The following is a 19632-nucleotide window of genomic DNA, read 5'->3' as shown; positions in this document are numbered from 1 at the left end:
TGTTTTAGTGTAAGGTTGGCCGGGACATCAGAGCTTTGTTAGAAAGCCGCCATTTCCATCCGTGGCTAGGCTCCGCCCCCCGTTATGTGAAACTTTTATGTTGCGCAAAACTGTTAACTACATCTCTTCCAGCGTGGAAAGAATTGTTGCGTAAAAGGCGAATGCGCACACGCAATCTTGACTCATAACGCGCTACTTGTAATCATGCCCTTTGTGTGCTAATTACTGTGTAGGAGATTTAGTAGCCAGGCAGAAACAAGACACACATTTTTTAACAGTAAGGATTTGTGTTTCTATAAGAGAGCGAGAGAGGAGTAAAAATAGATATAGAAGAACAGAGACAAATAATAATCAGTGTAAAATATTTTCTGTAATTCTGGTAAAGTTAACTAGATAGATAGATAATAGAAATGAAGGCACATACAAAAGTAAAAGAGTATTGTAATTTATAGTTTAATAGGACTAACAATCCAGATTTAAAAAAAATTGTCCTCATTTTGTCAGATCAGAAGCGTATACAGATTTGTTAAGTGGAACTTGCAAATTATATTATAAAAGACATCTCATTAAAAATAAAAGGATAATATGAGACATGCACCAACATATGTCAATGGATATATAATTATAACGTTGGTTTAAAAATGAGCAATGAATAAGAAAGCAAGAAAAGGGAAGTGCAATAAGAAGAAACATATAATGACATAAAAATATCACATAGGTCTATGTGTACACGCAAATATTTTATTTTAAAAAGTAGATGCAAAACTGGCAGCGCTGTGTCTCTTTGAGAATCTAGCTGGATTTTTCTCGGCCTTGTTTTTCCAGTTATATCAAACTGTTTCAACATCCAAGAGATAATAAACCAGAATAGTGCAGTAACGTCACACACTGGAAACCACCCATGAAAGAGACTCACAGGATAAATATGCAACATGCTAATGATTTGCTCTTCATAAAGGAAATATTATTGCTGAAACACATGGGCCTAGATTTGGAGTTTTGCGTTAGAAGGGATGCGTTAGCTACGCGTGCTTATTTTTGGCCGCACCTTTTAAATACCGCTGGTATTTAGAGTTCACAGAATGGCTGGGTTTTCAGTGCGTTAGGCTCCAAAAAGGGAGCGTAGAGCATAATTTACCGCCACTGCAACTCTCAATACCAGCGGTGCTTACGGACGCGGCCAGCTTCAAAAACGTGCTCGTGCACGATTCCCCCATAGGAAACAATGGGACAGTTTGAGCTGAAAAAAAACCTAACACCTGCAAAAAAGCAGCGTTCAGCTCTTAACGCAGCCCCATTGTTTCCTATGGGGAAACACTTCCTAAGTCTGCACCTAACACCCTAACATGTACCCCGAGTCTAAACACCCCTAGCCTTACAATTAGTAACCCCTAATCTGCCGCCCCCCCTATCGATGACCCCTGCATATTATTTTTAACCCCTAATCTGCCGCTCCGTACACCGCCGCAACCTACATTATAGCTATGTACCCCTAATCTGCTGCCCCTAACACCGCCGACCCCTATATTATATTTATTAACCCCTAATCTGCCCCCCAAAACGTCGCCGCCAGCTACCTACAATTATTAACCCCTAATCTGCCGACCGGACCTCACCGCTACTATAATAAAGTTATTAACCCCTAATCCGCCTCACTCCCGCCTCAATAACCATATAACAAATAGTATTAAACCCTAATCTGCCCTAACATACCGACACCTAACTTCAATTATTAAGTCTAACCCTAACACCCCCCTAAGTTAAATATAATTTAAATCTAACGAAATAAATTAACTCTTATTAAATAAATTATTCCTATTTAAAGCTAAATACTTACCTGTAAAATAAACCCTAATATAGCTACAATATAAATTATAATTATATTGTAGCTATTTTAGGATTTATATTTATTTTACAGGCAACTTTGTATTTATTTTAACCAGGTACAATAGCTATTAAATAGTTAATAACTATTTAATAGCTACCTAGTTAAAATAATTACAAAATTACCTGTAAAATAAATCCTAACCTAAGTTGCAATTAAACCTAACACTACACTATCAATAAATTAATTAAAAAAACTACCTACAATTATCTACAATTAAACCTAACACTACACTATCAATAAATTAATTAAATAAAATACCTACAATTAAATACAATTAAATAAACTAACTAAAGTACAAAAAGTAAAAAAGAACTAAGTTACAAAAAATAAAAAAATATTTACAAACATTAGAAAAATATTACAACAATTTTAAACGAATTACACCTACTCTAAGCCCCCTAATAAAATAAAAAGCCCCCCAAAATAAAAAAATGCCCTACCCTGTTCTAAAATTAAAATAGAAAAGCTCTTTTACCTTACCAGCCCTTAAAAGGGCCATTTGCGGGGCATGCCCCAAAGAATTCAGCTCTTTTGCCTGTAAAAAAAAACATACAATCCCCCCCCAACATTACAACCCACCACCCACATACCCCTAATCTAACCCAAACCCCCCTTAAATAAACCTAACACTAAGCCCCTGAAGATCTTCCTACCTTATCTTCACCACACCGGGTATCAGGGATCCGTCCAGGCTCCGATGTCTTGATCCAAGTCCAAGCGGGGGGCTGAAGATATCCATCCTCCGGCTGAAGTCTTGATCCAAGCAGGCAGAAGAGGACATCCGGACCAGCAAACATCTTCATCCAGAAGGCATCTTCTATGTTCTTCCATCCGATGACGAGCGGCTGATCTTCAAGACCTCCAGCGCGGATCCATCCTCTTCTTCCGACGACTAGACGACGAATGAAGGTTCCTTTAAGGGACGTCATCCAAGATGGCGTCCCTCGAATTCCGATTGGCTGATAGGATTAATTAACGTAGGAAAATTCTGATTGGCTGATGGAATCAGCCAATCAGATTCAAGTTCAATCCGATTGGCTGATCCAATCAGCCAATCAGATTGAGCTTGCATTCTATTGGCTGTTCCAATCATTTTCCTACCTTAATTCCGATCTTGGATGACGTCCCTTAAAGGAACCTTCATTCGTCGTCTAGTCGTCGGAAGAAGAGGATGGATCCGCGCTGGAGGTCTTCAAGATGGAGCCGGTCGTCATCGGATGGAAGAACATAGAAGATGCGGCTTGGATGAAGATGTTTGCCGGTCCGGATCGACTCTTCTGCCCGGATAGGATAAAGACTTCTGCCCGAAGATGGAATTCTTTAGCCGCCGCTTGGATCCAGACTTCAGCCGGAGGATGGACGTCACTCTTCAGCCCCCGCTTGGGCTTGGATGAAGAGGCTCTTCTGGACCGATCGGGACCCGGTGTGGTGAAGACAAGGTAGGGAGATCTTCAGGGGCTTAGTGTTAGGTTTATTTAAGGGGGGTTTGGGTTAGATTAGGGGTATGTGGATGGTGGGTTGTAATGTTGGGGGGGGGGGTATTGTATGTTTTTTTTTTACAGGCAAAAGAGCTGAATTCTTTCGGGCATGCCCCGCAAAGGGCCCTTTTAAGGGCTGGTAAGGTAAAAAAGCTTTTCTATTTTAATTTTAGAATAGAGTAGGGAATTTTTTTATTTTGGGGGGCTTTGATATTTTATTAGGGGGCTTAGAGTAGGTGTAATTAGTTTAAAATTGTTGTAATATTTTTCTAATGTTTGTAAATATTTTTTTATTTTTTGTAACTTAGTTCTTTTTTTATTTTTTGTACTTTAGTTAGTTTATTTAATTGTATTTGTTTGTAGGTATTTTATTTAATTAATTTATTGATAGTGTAGTGTTAGGTTTAATTGTAACTTAGGTTAGGGTTTATTTTACAGGTAATTTTGTAATTATTTTAACTAGATAGCTATTAAATAGTAAATAACTATTTAATAGCTATTGTACCTGGTTAAAATAATTACAAAGTTGCCTGTAAAATAAATATTAATCCTAAAATAGCTACAATATAATTATAATTTATATTGTAGCTATATTAGGGTTTATTTTACAGGTAAGTATTTCGCTTTAAATAGGAATAATTTATTTAATAAGAGTTAATTTATTTAGTTAGATTTAAATTAAATTTAACTTAGGGGGGTGTTAGTGTTGGGGTTAGACTTAGCTTTAGGGGTTAATACATTTATTATAGTAGCGGTGAGGTCCGGTCGGCAAATTAGGGGTTAATACTTGAAGTTAGGTGTCGGTGAGGTTAGGGAGGGCAGATTAGGGGTTAATACTATTTATTATAGGGTTATTGAGGCGGGAGTGAGGCGGATTAGGGGTTAATAAGTGTAGGTAGGTGTCGGCGACGTTGAGGTGGGCAGATTAGGGGTTAATAAATATAATATAGGAGTCGGCGGTGTTAGGGGCAGCAGATTAGGGGTACATAAGTATAACGTAGCTTGCGGCGGTGTGCGGTCGGCAGATTAGGGGTTAAAAAAATTGAATCGAGTGGCGGAGATGTGGGGGGGCCTCGGTTTAGGGGTACATAGGTAGTTTATGGGTGTTAGTGTACTTTAGAGCACAGTAGTTAAGAGCTTTATGAATCGGCGTTAGCCCAAAAAGCTCTTAACTCCTGTTTTTTTTCTGCGGCTGGAGTTTTGTCGTTAGAGTTCTAAAGCTCACTTCAGCCAAGACTCTAAATACCGGCGTTAGAAAGATCCCATTGAAAAGATAGGATACGCAATTGGCGTAGGGGGATCTGCGTTATGGAAAAGTCGCGGCTGCAAAGTGAGCGTTAGATCCTTTAATGACTGACTCCAAATACCAGCGGGCGGTAAAAACCAGCGTTAGGAGCCTCTATCGCTGGTTTTGACGGCTACCGCCAAACTCTAAATCTAGGCGTTAGTTTTTAACCTTTGTTTTTAAATAGATTAACCTGTATTTTCATCTATGTCTTGCTGGTGATTCCAGTAGTAAAGGCTGTTTTTTTGTTTAAATATCCTGTGAGTATCTTCCATTGGTGCTTTCCAGTGTGTGACGTTACTGCACCATTTTAGTTTTTATCTCTTGGAGGTTGAAACAATTTGATGTGACCGGAGAAGCAAGGCCGAGAAAATCCAGCTAGATTCCCAAAGAGACACAGTGGAACCAGTTTTGTGACTACTTTTTGAATATGTGATTAAGGAGGACCAGGACAGGCAGCGATCTATTTAAAAAGGAAGTGTTACACACAGTTTTTATACTTGTTCACATTCATATTGCATAGCTTTTATTATAGTGTTCGTAATGTACTTTTAACTTGTATTCACCTCTAGTTTCTCATATATGTATTTTCCTTTTAGTGTAATAAGTGCATTACTTTGAGACACACTGGCAGGATACATTTGACAGCGTAAAACAGAAACACTTACTTTATAGAATGAGACCCGTGAGAGAGCCCATTCACAGATACTGCAAGACTCGTTTTACATTATAAAAATAATATACTCTTTAAATGTTGTACTTTTTAGTAAGATTATACATTTGTAGATTCAAATTCCATTGTACATTAAATACAATTTTAATTAACATTTTTTTGGTGCATGCTACAAATAAGAATATAACTGTAATTAAAAGTGGGATTTTGATGCATACTTTTAATGTTAATGCATTATGAATACATTTTTTAATAAATGCTTTTATTTACAATTTTTAGTTTTTACTTTGAATACAATTTTAAAACTGCTGATTTTAATCAGTTTTATATTGTAATGTATGTATCTCTCCTTCTCATACTAAAATGTAGGGAATGCCCTTTACTGAGATTCACAGCTTCCAAAGTAAAATTTGCCTTTCCCAGATCCTGTGCAGGGCTTCATAGTACTGACAAATCATTTCAGATAATCACGTATCAGTGGATATATTTAGAAGATTGACCCTGCATACCTCATAACAATTCCTGGTGGCTTTTTTAGGACTGGAGGTGCTAGGGCCTTTGGGCAATGCTCACCTACGTTTTGTTGGGGGAGCTGTGAGGAAGAAGCCAGAAGAATTAGGGGTGGGCAGAGTTGGGGAATAATGTGGGCAGAGCTTGGACTATCTTAATAACTGGGAAAAAGAGGAAGTACAGGGAGGAACAGAGGGTTCAGAACTCCCAGCCATCTCAGATATTATGGGATTGTCACAGGTAGGAAGCTCAGAGTATGGAACACTGTGATAGTTCTACATTTTATTGTGTCCCTGGGCTATTATCTTTTTGGCCTGATGATATAAAGCTCTCTGCTCAAGCGAGATGATTTAAGAAGTTTTGTCAGTATGACAAGGTGCTTAATTTTTTTTTTTTGAAACGCAAACTTTATCCTGAGACTTGTTATGTGTCTGTATAATGTTATTTATGTGAAGTAAAGAAGCTTACATTACAATATAAGGTTTAAAAAAACAAAGATTTTGTGTGTTTTCTCTCAATGCAGCATGTTTTTGATCATCATGCCCTTTGTTAGCCTTATTTCCAAAGGAAGCTAAAGTGTTCACAGGTTGTATAATATAATTAATAAGAAGCCAAAATAATAAAGGGAGGGAAGATAACAAATTTGGTTACTATAAAGCCATATATATAGCTTAACTGGTTCAATAAAGTGAGACAGAGTGAGCCATTTCTCTTGGGATTAATGATTCCATAGACAGTGAGGTCAGTTTCATACTAATGATTCAATTCAACCCTGTAAAGACTGAGGTTTTTTCCAGTTTCTATACTTAAATTACATGGGCAATTTTGGCATTTTACATCTCAAGTGAATCCTTTCATATTGTACACCATTGTTTAACATACAGACATGCCTTGCTTGTGGCACCCTATATGGGTCCATAAAATAACAATAAATAGGAATTGAAAAATGGGGCAAAAATGAAAATACAAACAAACATTTTTTGCAGTTTCTTTATAACCATTTCTACAAAAAAAAACAACTAGTGTAGGTATAAAAAAATAAAAAAATTCTACCAAATAAATTCATTATGTTGTCCTGCATTTATGAACACCCTATATGTCTAGGTTTCTAAGTAATTTATTGCAAATATAGGCCAAATACTACAAAGATTAAATGATTGGTTTAACTAAAAAAATTGCTATACATGGACTGTAAACTAAGTAGCGGTCGTCCAATTCAAAACTGCTATAAGTATATATTTGTAGGCTTTATACACCCCAGGGTATTCATCTAGAGGTAGTTTGACACTTTATGTTTACCCCTTTTATCTCTGGGGGCAGAAAATACAATTATAAAAATGTAATTTATTAAAATAAAATTATAAAAAAATAAACTTTAATAAACTAAAAATAAAAAATGGATATACTTTATTAAAATAAATGTAACACTTTTTTTTACTATACATGTTCATTGGGACAGAAGGGGAGGGCCAAGATAAAAAATGGCTGGTCACTGACTGCAACAGTGATCACATGACCATTAGACACTTTTTTGAGGCATCACTAGGCTGCCTCCCTCCTGAGGCATCTAGTGATTGTCCACTGTGCCCAATAACAGCATGAATTGCAGCATGCTGGTATCTAGGCTTCATTCAAAGTAAACAATCACTGTAGCTGGCTGTGACAATGACTGTATTCTCAATAACTAATTTTATTTTACAGTTACTACACTGTTGCTGGATGCCTCACATGCAGTCATCCAGCAGCAGCATGAGCGACATGTTGATTTCATGATGTTGGCAGGCATGCAATCCCAGAAACACCCTATCACTGCAATCCCTAGCATGGGGTGGCCTCAATATTGTTATTTCTGCACTTCCTCACTTATGAAGAATGCAGAAATAGAGCAGTTGTGCCTCTGTCCACAAGATTGGTTCTTACAGAGCACAGCAAGAAATAATAAGCACAATTGAAATATATAGAATAATTTAGATATTGATACTTCTTGCACTGACCTGAAATGATTGTGATATATGAACAATGTCTGGTATTGACCTAGATCCATCTCATTTAAAGGGACATGGGACATTATCAGCCAGATTACGAGTTTTGCGTTATGGCTGCTCGCTAATTACTTGTACGTTATTTTCACCACTCACCTTTCATAGCGCTGCTATTACAGGTTTGCAAAAAGCAGGCTTGTACGGGCGATATGGTTGCGTTGAGCTCCATACCTCACCCAAATACAAGTGCTGCTTTGACGTGCTCGTGCCCATAAACATCAATTGGGAGAGCCGGCAAAAAAAAGCCTAACACCAGCGATTGCAGAAACAAAAGCTCCGCAACGCAGCCCCATTGATATATATGGGGGAAGAAAAAGTAACCTTTAAACCTAACACCCTAATATAAACCCCACGTCTAAATACCCCTAATCTGCTTCTCCCGACATTGCCGCCACCTACATGAAACTATTAACCAATAATCTGCCGCCCTTAACATTGCCACAACATAAATAAAACTATTAACCCCTAATCTGCTGCCCCTAACATCGCCACCAGTTAAATTACAGTTATTAACCCCTAAGCCGCCGCCCTCCCACATCGCAAACAATATTTATAGATTATTAACCCCTAATCTGCCGTATGCCTGCACCACCGCTATAATAAACCTATTAACCCCTAAACCTAACCCTAACGTAACCCTAACCCTAACCCCCCTAACTTAAATATACTTAAAAAAAATCTAAATAAAACTTACAATTATTACCTAAATAATTCCTTTTTAAAACTAAATACCTACCTGTAAAATAAAACCTAAGCTAGCTACAATATAACTAATAGTTACATTGTAGCTATCTTAGGTTTTATTTTTATTTTACAGGTAAGTTTGTATTTATTTTAACTAGGTAGGCTAGTTGGTAAATAGTTATTAAATATTTACTAACTACCTATTTAAAATAAATACAAACTTACCTGTAAAATAAAACCTAACCTACCTTACACTAAAAACTAACAGTACAAGAAAATAAAATAAATTAAATTAATACAATACATTTATCTAAATTCCAAAAAAATAAACACTAAATTACACAAAATTAAAAAATTAAATTATCAAACATAAAAACAAATTAGTCCTAATCTTCAAGCCCTATCAAAATAAAAAAGCCCCCCCAAAATAAAAAAAAAACCTAGAATACACTAAACTACCAATGGCCCATAAAATGGCCTTTTGTGGGGCACTGCCCCAAATAAATCAGCTCTTTTACCTGTTAAAAAAATATATAACCAACCCCCCAACAGTAAAACCCACCACCCACACAACTAAACCCCCTAAATAAACCTAAGATAACCATTACCCTGAAAAGGGCATTTGGATGGACATTGCTTTTAAAAGGGCATTTAGCTCTTTTACTGCCAAAACCCTAACCCACCCAATAAACCCTTAAAAAACCTAACATTAACCCCCGGCGATCCACTTACAGTTTTCGAAGACCAGACATCCATCCTCATCCAGGCAGCAGAAGTCTTCATCCAAGCGGGCAGAAGTCTTCATCCATCCGGCATCTTCTATCTTCATCCATCCGGCGCAGAGCAGGTCCATCTTCAAGACATCCAGCGCAGAGCATCCTCTTCTTCCGATGGTCAACAAAGAATTAAGTTTTCCTTTAAGGTACGTCATCCAAGATGGCATCCCTTACATTCCGATTGGCTGATAGAATTCTATCAGCCAATAGGAATTAAAGGTGAAAAAATCATATTGGCTGTTGCAATCAGCCAATAGGATTGAGCTTTCATCCTATTGGCTGATCCAATCAGCCAATAGGATTGAGCTTGCATTCCATTGGCAGATTGGATCAGCCAATAGGATGAAGGCTCAATCCTATTGACTGATTGCAACAGTCAGTAGGATTTTTTACCCCGTAATTCCTATTGACTGATAGAATTCTATCAGCCAATTGGAATGTAAGGGATGCCATCTTGGATGACGTACCTTAAAGGTAAACTTCATTCTTAGTTGACCATCGGAAGAAGGGGATGCTCTGCTCCAGATGTCTTAAAGATGGACCCGCTCTGCGCCGGATGGATGAAGATAGAAGATGCCGGATGGATGAAGATAGAAGATGCCGTCTGGATGAAGACTTCTGCCCGCTTGGAAGAAGACTTCTGCCGGCTTCGAGGAGGACTTCTGCCCACTTGGATGAAGACTTCTGCCGCCTGGATGGCGATGGATGTCCGGTCTTCGAAAACTGTAAGTGGATCATTGGGGATTAGTGTTAGGTTTTTTTAAGGGTTTTTTGGGTGGGTTTTATTTTTTGCTTAGGGTTTGGGCAGTCAAAGAGCTAAATGCCCTTTTAAGGGCAATGCCCGTCCAAATGCCATTTTCAGGGCAATGGTTAGCTTAGGTTTATTTAGATAGGTTTTTATTTGGGGGGTTTGGTTGGGTGTGTGGTGGGTTTTACTGTTAGGGGGTGTTATTTTTTTTTACAGGTAAAAGAGCTGATTTCTTTTGCGGCAAAAGTCCCTTTTAAGGGCCATTGATAGTTTAGTGTAGGCTAGGGGTTTTTTTTATTTTGGGAGGGCTTTTTTATTTTGATAGGGCTATTAGATTAGGAGTAATTTGTTTTTATTTTTGATAATTTCGTTTTTTATTTTGTGTAATTTAGTGTTTATTTGTTTTGTAATTTAGATAAATGTATTGTATTCATTTAATGTATTTAATTTTATTGTAATGTAAGTTTTTAGTGTAAGGCAGGTTAGGTTTTATTTTACAGGTAATTATTTACGGAAAAAATCTGACAGCGCTCAACCTGCTTCCTCACAGCTCCTGGATAAAAGGGTATCTAGCTTACCCTGATAAGATTACAAAGAATTAACAAAACAATCCGAGAGCGCCAACTAGAGGCAAAGGAAGATTCTAACAAGAAAGTGAATAACAGTCAAAAACATTTATTTGAACTTATATTAGAACCATGGATCCATGTAACATATACGAAAATGAGATGCAGTGAACATGTAGTTAAAAATACATAATCGGGTCAGTGGAAAATACAATACAGTAAAAAATACAATAAAAATACAATAAAAATACAATATTCCACAAATTAATATCACCAATTACGGGGATATACAAAATAAGAGTCACATTAAATGATCTCTTAAGAAGAACAAAAAGTTTCTAAAAGAGTTTTTTAGAAAATTGTCCAAAGGAATTGTGGTGCAATTCTTAGTTGTAGCTAATGAGTCTAGAAATCCAGTGGAAAAAACAGTGATGAAAAATCAAGTATTGATGAAAAATCAAGTGAAAAATAATATATATAAAATCCAATTGAAATAATCCAAGTGTATATATAAAAGTGTAATATGAACGGGGGATCCCCCTAACACTAGTGGTAAGTGTAAAAATTGTGTAAAATTGTGTGAAAGTGTAAAAATAGTAAAAATATAAGTGATAAAAATGAGAATGAAATCCAAGTGATATTTAGTAAGAAAAAATATATTAGTGAATGATCCTCCTTATGAATTTCTCCATATGAGTGATGGTAATGGACTTTTATGTGCTAGATGACTTTACTTGATCTTTGCAATGTAAACTTCGATTATCCCTGTAATTTAATTTAATTTTTTAAATTACAGGGATAATCGAAGTTTACATTGCAAAGATCAAGTAAAGTCATCTAGCACATAAAAGTCCATTACCATCACTCATATGGAGAAATTCATAAGGAGGATCATTCACTAATATATTTTTTCTTACTAAATATCACTTGGATTTCATTCTCATTTTTATCACTTATATTTTTACTATTTTTACACTTTCACACAATTTTACACAATTTTTACACTTACCACTAGTGTTAGGGGGATCCCCCGTTCATATTACACTTTTATATATACACTTGGATTATTTCAATTGGATTTTATATATATTATTTTTCACTTGATTTTTCATCAATACTTGATTTTTCATCACTGTTTTTTCCACTGGATTTCTAGACTCATTAGCTACAACTAAGAATTGCACCACAATTCCTTTGGACAATTTTCTAAAAAACTCTTTTAGAAACTTTTTGTTCTTCTTAAGAGATCATTTAATGTGACTCTTATTTTGTATATCCCCGTAATTGGTGATATTAATTTGTGGAATATTGTATTTGTATTGTATTTTTATTGTATTTTTTACTGTATTGTATTTTCCACTGACCCGATTATGTATTTTTAACTACATGTTCACTGCATCTCATTTTCGTATATGTTACATGGATCCATGGTTCTAATATAAGTTCAAATAAATGTTTTTGACTGTTATTCACTTTCTTGTTAGAATCTTCCTTTGCCTCTAGTTGGCGCTCTCGGATTGTTTTGTTAATTCTTATTTTACAGGTAAGTTTGCATTTATTTTAACTAGGTAGTTATTAAATAGTTAATAACTATTTACTAACTAGTCTACCTAGTTAAAATAAATACAAACTTACCTGTAAAATAAAAATAAAACCTAAGCTAGTTACTATATAACTATTAGTTATATTGTAAGCAGCTTAGGTTTTATTTTACAGGTAAGTATTTAGTTTTAAATATGAAATATTTAGATAATAATTGTAAGTTTTATTTAGATTTATTTTAATTATATTTGTTAGGGGGGTTAGGGTTAGGGTTACGTTAGGGTTAGGTTTAGGGGTTAATAGGTTTATTATAGCGGCGGTGTGGGCAGATGGCAGATTAAGGATTAACAATATTTAATTAGTGTTTGCGATGCGGGAGGGCGTGGTTTAGGGGTTAATAGTTTAATTATAGTGGCAACAATGTCAGGAAGCGGTGGAATAGGAATTAATACATTTTTTCAGTGGCGGCGATGTCCGGATCGCAGATTAGGGGTTAATAATTTTATTTTAGTGTTTGCGATGTGGGAGGGCCTCGGTTTAGGGGTTAATAGGTAGTTTATACTATACTTTTTCACTCATAACGTCAAACTCGTAATCTAGCTGTGTGACTTTTATTTAAAGCATAGCAAAATTCTACATTTTATTTTTAAAACAATGTGTAAGTATAGAGTTGTACCAGTGTTGGTGCTTGTTTATATGGCTTGCTGTTAGCCTCCTAGTCAATTTTTTTTACCTACTAGCAGATAGGTGTTTCAGCCAATAAGATGCCTACTGCCTGCTCCAGCTGAATAAAATGATGTACAGCTAAAATGTAATAATGGCATCCTTGGAATGTATTTGCAAATTCAATCATAGGTTGGGTTTTAGCTGTTCTTATTTTGTGGTAAAGGTTTGAGGGAAATCAGTTCCATGTTATAGTTCTAGGGTTCAATTTGTGCAATTTTAGAAATTTATCAAGGGCTATACCTTTCACAGCATGCATTTCTGTGGGCCTATTTTTATAAGTAGGCTAGTTTTAATACCCTCTATATTAAAAAAAATGCTGATACCTAGAAAAGAGGACAGGCCTTGGTGTGCTGCTAGACATAAACTGAGTTGTAAGAAAAAATAAACCTTGTCTATTTAGACCTGCAGGAGATTGCAGGATTAAAGGGATTGGAAAGTCAAAATTAAATTTGCATGATTCAGATGGAGCATGTAATTTTAAGACATGTTTAAATTCACTTCCATTTTGAAATGTGTTTTTTTTCTCTTGGTATCCCTTGTTGATACGTACATACCCTACACTAGTGGAAGATAGCTGCTGATTGGTTCCTGAACACATTTGTCTCTTGTGATTGGCTAACTAGATGCTTTAAGATAGCTGCTAGTAGCGCAATGCTGTTCCATTCAGTAATTGATAATAAGAGAATGAAGCAAATTTGATAATAGAAGTAAATTGGAAAATTGTTCTGTCTGAATCATGAAAGAAAATTTTGGAGTTTCCTGTCCCTTTAAGACATTTTACAGGGATAGCCTAGTCAAAATTAAACTTTCATTAAGATAGAGCAGGCAATTTCAAGCAACTTTCTAATTTACTCCTATTATCAATTTTTCTTTGTTCTCTTTGTATCTTTATTTGAAAAAACTAGAATGTAATCTTAGGAGCCAGCCCATTTTTGGTTCAGCACCCTTGGTAGCGCCACCCAGGTGCTGAACCAAAAATGAGCCGGCTCCTAAGCTTACATTCTTGCTTTTTCAAATAAAGATACTAGGAGGACAAAGAAAAAATGATAATAGGAGTAAATTAGAAAGTTGCTTAAAATTGCACGCTCTATCTGAATAATGAAAGTTTAATTTGACTATACTATCCGTTTAAGTCGGGCTCCTAAATTGTGAGGAAGTAGAGGATTGGCTAAGCAACATTAAATAGACTATGGATGTTCCACAGCAAGAGAAATGTGTTAAGAAGAGAGCTTTTTAATACTGCTCTGGACTTCTCCTGCTCTGTACATGAATATCTTAGCTATGACTACACCATAAAGAATAGCACAGAACCATTGAAGCCTTGGCTAGACAAAAAGGAGTAATATCTATAAACCAGATGCTCATCCTGCATGCAAGTTGCCTGTGTTCATTGTACTTGCCGCTAGAAAAATCCCTTGTCATAAAGCTGTAGTGCCCTGACGAAGTAGTAAAAAAACATAGAATTCCCCTCATGATTACATAGAAGTCCCTTCATGGTTACACACATAAGCAAAGTATATATGTATTTAAAGGGACATAAAACCCACATGTTTTCTTTCATGATTCAGACAGAGCATGCCATTTTAAATAACTTTCCAATTTAATTATATTATCAAATTTTCTTCATTCTCTTGTTATCTATTGCTGAAGGGACAGCACTGCACTACTAACAGGAAACTAAAAATATCTATTTAGCCAATCACAAGAGACAAATGTGTGCAGGTTAGCAGCAGCTCCCACTATATGTGTGTATTATTTTTTTTAACAAGGGATACTAAGAGAACGAAGCACATTTGAAAATAAAAGTGGATTTAAAAGTGTCTTAAAATTACCTGCTCTATCTGAATCATGCAAGTTTAATTTTGACTTTCCTATCCCTTTAATGCTAAAAAATGCAGATGTTGTTCTTCATGAAACACTGATTACACTATGCATTTACTGCACTGCACACAGATCCTTAAATGTGCTCTTCCCTTCCTTGCATCAATTACTTATGCACTCACCATAAGCCAGTTTTTAATTTGTATACCCATAATTAATTGCAGTTTGCAAGTGAATTTAATGAAAAGTGCTGGAGGTAGAAGATTATTCACATTTTCAAGAAGACGACACCAAGTGTTTTTAGAACCCCAGGGGAAAAAATTTAGAGGAGGGGTTAGTGCCCTCACTGCAGGCCATGGAATATGGGGTTTATGGCTCAAAAGGAGTTGGTAGACAGAATCAAGTGGGGATTGAGGAGGTTGAAGGAGTTGTTTCCGCAATTGATAATTGTCTGGTCTGAGATTGAGACTAGGTTGGTGTGGAACTCAACGTGGGATGTCAGGAGGCTTGATACCTCAAGACGAAAGGTGAATAGGATGATTTCAGACTTTGTGGCACAGTTGGGGAGTTTTGGCATTCGCCATGTAGAGTTTGAGGGAGAATCGGGGAGATGTTTCTTCCTGAGGGATGGTGTCCACCTCAACGAGGTTGGTCTATACTCCTTCAATTTTAACTTGAAGGAAGGGGTGCAAAAGGCCGTGTGGACGATGCTCAATGGTAAATTGTGTGGTGGCAGGTGCTGGCCTTATGAGGCGGGTTAAAGAGAAAGAGGTACCTCCCTTGAAGATGGGGGAGAGGTTTAGATTGGCAACGGGCCTTCTGGTAGCCAGTGAAAGGCACATGTGGATTTGGGATAAGCAGCACCCTGGGGGTTTGTAATACCTATTATTTCAAGTTATGTGGATAACAATATGTTAAAAGTTAATAAATGCGGGCTGCAGCCTTTTCCCCCATGTTCTGTGTAGTCTAAATTATTGTATGAATGGAATGTTCCGAGTGTGTAGGTCATTAGAACCCCGGAGGAAAGAATTGAGAAGAGGGGTTAGTGACCTCACTGCGGGCCATGGAATATGGTCGTTAGGAAAGTGGTAGTCAAGGGGAGGTGTTAGCGAGGAGAGGATAAGAAGGGTGGGCAGCGGAAGCTGTCAGTCAGTTTTTATTTGAGAGGGAAAGAAGCTCCCTCCTGACCTGATTTAAGGGTTGAGGATGTTGCAGCTGTGGCGGGTGCTGGCCTTATGAGGCGAGTTAAAGAGAAAGAGGTACCTCCCTTGAAGATGGGGGAGAGGTCTAGATTGGGTGCATGCCTGGCGGTAACCAGTGGAAGGCACGATTGGATTTGGGATAGGCGGCACCCTGGGGGTCTGTAATACCATAGTATTTCAAGTTATGTGGTTAACAATATGTTAAACATTAATAAATACGGGCTGCAGCCTTTTCACCCCATGTTCTGTGCAGTCTCAATTACTGTATGAATGGAATGTGCCAAGTGTGTAGGTCATGAAAAAGCCAATGTGGCTTTGTTAACAGGGGCATGAGCTACCATTGGTGCAGCAGGTGCAGTGCCCACAGGGCTCAAGTGTTAAGGGGGGCCCATAGCAACCAGTCTGTATGTAGGCTCATGCAGAATGTATACAACCCTAATGTAGGGGAGCCTTTTATTAGTGAAGATATCAGGTCAATGTTATCTATCTATCTATCTTTCTATCTATCCTCAAAATCATTATATTGCAGTAATACTATTACTTTTGCTTACTAAGTTAGTGGGCCCAAAAAGAACTCTGAACCAAGGGCCTCTGTTAAGTAGGTACACTACTGATTGTAAGGTTAAAAACATTTATCATTATGTATTTTATCATATTTTTTAATATACACGCACTTTTTACTATTTGTATTAACATGAAAAAAGTAAAATACCAAACAATCTGGATGGCAACCTTATTGATAAAACTATTCAGTAATGTTACATTATAAAAATATTCAGGAGATTAAAAATAAATAAGAATAACGTATTAAATGCCAAGAGACATATGCAAATGTAGATCTTGTGGTTAAAAAATAAATTGTCTTTATAGAGAAGATTGCATTCTCAAAACTGGTACCTTCTTTGTACTAGACACTTCAGAGTTGCAATCCTGTTTCAAATAACATGAGTTTATGGTACCTATATTTAATTGATTATATTCCTGGTGATAAAAGGAATGATTCACTCCAAGGACACAAGGTTAATTACAGTTGTTAACTTTATCTTTTGAGTGCTTGTGAGGTCATTGAGTGACTACTTTCAATCCATTGGTTTAAGATTATATAGTTACAATATAGTATATAACACAATTTAGCACTTTTGCTCAAGTGTATACTTCACTAGAAGTAATTTTTGTGTGCGCATCAGGTAGCTTGCGTGCTACATGTTGAAATAAAAAAGTTTTGCATACAAGCGTGTGTGTGTGTGTATGCATATATATATATATATATATATATATATATATATATATATATATATATATATATATACTGTATATATATATATATATATATATATATATATCAAAGAACAGGAAGCACTCCAGAAGACTTTCAAATAATGTCACCTTTAATTAGTGAACGTTTTCGGGCAATAAACTACCCGTCCTCAAACTTACAAGGTTCACAAAACTTACCACCCAGCTGTGTTATGTACCGCCACCAGAGAAAAGTGCGCCACGCTCTCCGCGGTTGATGCGCCGCCCCTGACGAATGACGTCATCGCCCGTGGCAACGTGAGAAGACAAAAAGGGCAAAACAGAACAACAGGCAAATATTATCTCAAACATTATACAGGCATATAATAAGCCATAAATATAAATGCAACGCCTGCAAGCTAAGCATATCAAATAAGTATTACTGGCTAGAGCAGGGAAAGCTAACAAAATATAAATGTACGGTTGTCATAGCAACCGGAAACAATTGACGCCATATCTGGCAAGTCATAAATTGTGTCAAAAAAATTGACAATGTGTACAAAACAAAAACAAAAGCAAAAATAACAAAAATAACACTGCACCTCCAAATAAGTGGCTCCACAAAACAGACCAAAATTAGGTATGTCTTATCCGCAAAGAACTGAAGAGTGGAGTCACGTACAGGATAGACAGAACAAAATTAGATTAAGCTAAAGATATTACAAAAAATACCAAAATTACAAAAATTGTTGTAAACAATGGAATGGGCCATGGCTCTCAAAAAATGGTAAATAGTAATATGAATGACCATGGACTCACCTGAAGTATGGAAGAACACCATATTTTCGTGGCCCAGGATCATAGGAACACCTGCCAATCCAATTGTGTATTCAGCCCGTAAGGCACAAGAGTGTTCAATTTGAATGTCCATTTAGCCTCTTTTTGGAGAAACAGTCGATTCCTATCACCTCCTCTTGACAACGGTGGTACATGGTCTATAATTGTGTATTTAAGGTCCATGACACTGTGTTTTTGTTCCAAGAAGTGTCTGGCCACTGGTTGCTCCGATGTGCCTTTTTTCAGCGCCGTTTTGATAGCAGAACGATGGTTTGCCATACGTTTACGCAAATCATCGCAGGTCTTTCCTACATAATACAGTCCACAAATACAGTGTAAAAGATACACTATATGTGTGGTAGTGCACGTGAGGCGAAATTTATGTTTATAAATTTTGCGTTTATGTGGATGGGTAAAACAAGGTCCAGTGATAAGACCCCCACATGTTGTGCAGCCAAGGCATCGAACGACCCCTGGTTTTTTAATATCCAACCATGTTGAAGATTTGTAACTTTGTATCGGGTCGGTTTTGATTAGCAAATCACGCAGAGACCTAGACCTCCTATAGCTCACTCTAGGTGGTTCAGCTTTGTATAAAGGTAATGATCTGTCCGTATTGATGATCTCCCAATGCTTGTTGAGTATATCTTTTAAGGGGCCTTTATCACCTGTGAAGGTTGTGATGAATGTCATCCTTTATCCTCTTTTTTAGGTGCTAAATCTCTGGCCTGGCAGACCTGAGCCCGCTGTTCATTCAATAGATTGTCAGGATAACTCCTTACTTCAAAGCGTTGCACCATCTCAGTGAGTTGTTCTTCCCTTTTATCCGTTTCAGAGTTATTCCTCACCACACAAAGTAATTGAGATTTGGGCAATGCTTTCTTTAATGCAGGAGGATGGCAACTGGTATAATGTAGTAAGGAGTTTCGAGGAGTTTGGGACGGAATTGTTTAAGGTCAATAATATTCGCTTTTTTAAGCGATATATAGATGACCTGTTCGATGCCTTGGCTGCACAACATGTGGGGGTCTTATCACTGGACCTTGTTTTACCCATCCACATAAACGCAAAATTTATAAACATAAATTTCGCCTCACGTGCACTACCACACATATAGTGTATCTTTTACACTGTATTTGTGGACTGTATTATGTAGGAAAGACCTGCGATGATTTGCGTACACGTATGGCAAACCATCGTTCTGCTATCAAAACGGCGCTGAAAAAAGGCACATCGGAGCAACCAGTGGCCAGACACTTCTTGGAACAAAAACACAGTGTCATGGACCTTAAATACACAATTATAGACAATGTACCACCGTTGTCAAGAGGAGGTGATAGGAATCGACTGCTTCTCCAAAAAGAGGCTAAATGGACATTCGAATTGAACACTCTTGTGCCTTACGGGCTGAATACACAATTGGATTGGCAGGTGTTCCTATGATCCTGGGCCACGAAAATATGGTGTTCTTCCATACTTCAGGGGGAGTCCATGGTCATTCATATTACTATTTACCATTTTTTGAGAGCCATGGCCCATTCCATTGTTTACAACAATTTTTGTAATTTTGGTATTTCTCCAACATAGGTGTGTCCGGTCCACGGCGTCATCCTTACTT

Source organism: Bombina bombina, chromosome 6 (assembly GCF_027579735.1).
Source record: "Bombina bombina isolate aBomBom1 chromosome 6, aBomBom1.pri, whole genome shotgun sequence".
NCBI lineage: Eukaryota > Metazoa > Chordata > Amphibia > Anura > Bombinatoridae > Bombina > Bombina bombina.
Note: the sequence above shows the minus strand (reverse complement) of the source record.